This window comes from Muntiacus reevesi, chromosome X, assembly GCF_963930625.1.
Source record: "Muntiacus reevesi chromosome X, mMunRee1.1, whole genome shotgun sequence".
Classification (NCBI taxonomy): Eukaryota; Metazoa; Chordata; class Mammalia; order Artiodactyla; family Cervidae; genus Muntiacus; species Muntiacus reevesi.
The window spans coordinates 94,183,434-94,186,797 of NC_089271.1; positions in this window are offsets into that span (position 1 = coordinate 94,183,434).

The following is a 3,364-nucleotide window of genomic DNA, read 5'->3' on the forward strand; positions in this document are numbered from 1 at the left end:
GCTCTCTTATCTCTCCTGGCTATTCTTTGGAACTCTACATTCAAATGGGAATATCTTTCATTTTTTCCTTTGCTTTTCACTTCTCTTCTTTTCACAGCTGTTTATAAGGCCTCCTCAGACAACCATTTTGCCTTTTTGCATTTCTTTTCCATGGGGACGGTCTTGATCCCTGTCTCCTGTACAATGTCACGAACATCCGTCCATAGTTCATTAGGCTCTCTGTCTATCAGATCTAGTCCCTTAAATCTATTTCTAACTCCCACTGTATAGTCATAAGGGATTTGATTTAGGCCATACCTGAATGATCTAGTGGTTATCCCTACTTTCTTCACTTTATGTCTGAATTTGGCAATAAGGAATTCATGATCTGAGCCATGGTCAGCTCCTGGTTTTGTTTTTGCTGACTGTATAGTGCTTCCCCATTTTTGCCTGCAAAGAATATAATCAATCTGATTTGGGTGTTGACCATCTGGTGATGTCCATGGGTAGAGTCTTCTCTTGTGTTGTCGGAAGAGGGTGTTTGCTATGACCAGTGCGTTCTCTTGGCAGAACTCTATTAGCATTTGCCCTGCTTCATTCTGTACTCCAAGGCCAAATTTGCCTGTTACTCTAGGTGTTTCTTGACTTCCTACTTTTATATTCCAGTCCCCTATAATGAAAAGGACATCTTTTTTGGGTGTTAGTTCTAAACGGTCTTGTAGATCTTCAAAGAACCGTTCAACTTCTGCTTCTTCAGCATTACTGGTTGGGGCATAGGCTTGGATTACAGAGATATTGAATGATTTGCCTTGGAAACGAACAGAGGTCATTCTGTCATTTTTGAGATTGCATCCAAGTACTGCATTTTAGACTCTTTTGTTGACTATGATGGCTACTCCATTTCTTCTAAGGAATTCCTGCCCACAATAGTAGATATAATGGTCATCTGAGTTAAATTCACCCATTCCAGTCCATTTTAGTTCGCTGATTCCTAGAATGTCAACATTCACTCTGGCCATCTCCTGTTTGACCACTTTCAATTTGCCTTGATTCATGAACCTAACATTCCAGGTTCCTATGCAATATTGCTCTTTACAGCATCAGACCTTGCTTCTATCACCAGTCCCATCCACAACTGGGTATTGTTTTTGCTTTGGCTCCATCCCTTCATTCTTTCTGGAGTTATTTCTCCACTGATCTCCAGTAGCATATTGGGCACCTACCGACCTGGGGAGTTCCTCCTTCGGTATCCTATCATTTTGCCTTCTCATACTGATCATGGGGTTCTCAAGGCAAGAATACTGAAGTGGTTTGCCATTTCCTTCTCCAGTGGACCACATTCTGTCAGACCTCTCCACCATGACCCGAACGTCTTGGGCGGCCCCACACGGCATGACTTAGTTTCATTGAGTTAGACATGACTGTGGTCCTGTAATCAGATTGGCTAGTTTTCTGTGACTTTGGTTTTAGTGTGTCTGCCCTCTGATGCCCTCTCACAACACCTACCGTCTTACTTGGGTTTCTCTTACCTTGGACGTGAGGTATCTCTTCACGACTGCTCCAGCAAAGCGCAGCCACTACTCCTTACCTTGGAGGAGGGGTATCTTCACAAGGCTGCCCCTCCTGACCTTGAACGTGCAGTAGCTCCTCTTGGCCCTCCTGTGCCCGCGCAGTAGCTGCTCCTTGGAGGTTGGGTAGCTCCTCTTGGGCGGGGCCCCTGACCTCCGGGGTGGGGTAGTTCCTCTTTGCCGCCGCCCCTGACCTCGGGCATGTGGTATCTCTTCTCGACCCCCACCCCTGACCTCGGGCAAGGGGAAGCTCCTCTCAGCTGCTGCTCCTGCGCTGTCACAGCCTCGTGCTCTCGGCCACTACCCCTGACTTTGGGCGAGGGGTAGCTTCTCACGGCCATGCTTCTGGGTAGTCAGTGCTAACTGCAGGGTTTTAATCTGTTGCACCTGTCACTTCCAGAGCGGTTCCCTCTTTGTTTATTTTGGCTTCCTCTGTTTGCAAGTCTATTCAGTGTCTAATTTCCACCTTGACACAAGGGGGAAAGGTGGTCACTTACTTAGGCTTGCTTATTCAGTTGTATTGTGGGGAGGGAGATCAGTTCAGTTCATTTCAGTCGCTCAGTCATGTCCTACTCTTTGCGACCCCATGGACTGCAGCACACCAAGCACTCCCTATCCATCACCAGCTCCCGGAGTTTACTCAAATTCATGTCCATTGAGTCTGTGATGCCATCCAACCATCTCATTCTCTGTCAGCCCCTACTGCTCCCGCCTTCAGTTTTTCCAGCATCAGGGTCTTTTCAGATGAGTCACTTATTTGTATCAGGTGGCCAAAGTATTGAAGTTTCAGTTTCAACATCAGTCCTTCCAATGAATATTCAGGACTGATTTCCTATAGGATGGACTAGATGGATCTCCTTGCAACCCGAGGGACTCTCAAGAGTCTTCTCCAACACCACAGTGCAAAAGCAACAATTCTTCGATGCTTAGCTTGCTTTATAGTCCAACTCGCCCATCCATACATGACTACCAGAAAAATCATAGCTTTGACTTTACAGATCTTTGTCTGTATAGTCCAACTCGCCCATCCATACATGACTACTGGAAAAATCATAGCTTTGACTTTACAGATCTTTGTCTGTAAAAGAATGTCTCTGCTTTTTAATACACTGTCTATGTTAGTTATAGCTTTTCTTCCAAGGAGTAAGCATATTTTAATTTCATGGCTGCAGTCACCATCTGCAATGATTTTGGAGCCCAAGAAAATAGTCTCTCACTGCTTCTGTTGTCTCCCCATCTATTTGCAATGAAGTGATGGGATCGGATGCCACGATCTCAGTTTTTTGAATGTTGAATTTAAAGTCAACTTTTTCACTCTCCTGTTTCACTTTCATCAAGAGGCTCTTTAGATCTTTGCTTTCTGCCATAAGAGTGGTGTCCATCTGCATATCTAAGGTTATTGATATTTTCCCAGCAATTTTGATTCCACCTTTTGAGTCATCCTGCCCAGCATTTCACATAATGTACTCTGCATATAAGTTAAATAAGCAGTGTGACAATTTATGGCCTTGACATACTCCTTTCCCAATTTTGAGCCAATCCATTGTTCCACGTCCAGTTCTAACTGTTGCTTTTGACCTGCATACAGATTTCTCAGGAGGCAGGTACAGTGGTCTGGTATTCCCATCCCTTTAAGAATTTTCCACAGTTTGTTGTGATCCACGCAGTCAGAATCTTTGGCGTAGTCAGTTAAGTAGATGTTTTTTCTGGAATTCTTTTGCTTTTTCTATGATCCAGTGGATGTTGGCAATTTGATGTCTGCTTCCTCAGCCTTCATCTTGAACATCTGGAAGTTCTTGGTTCGCATACTCTTGACC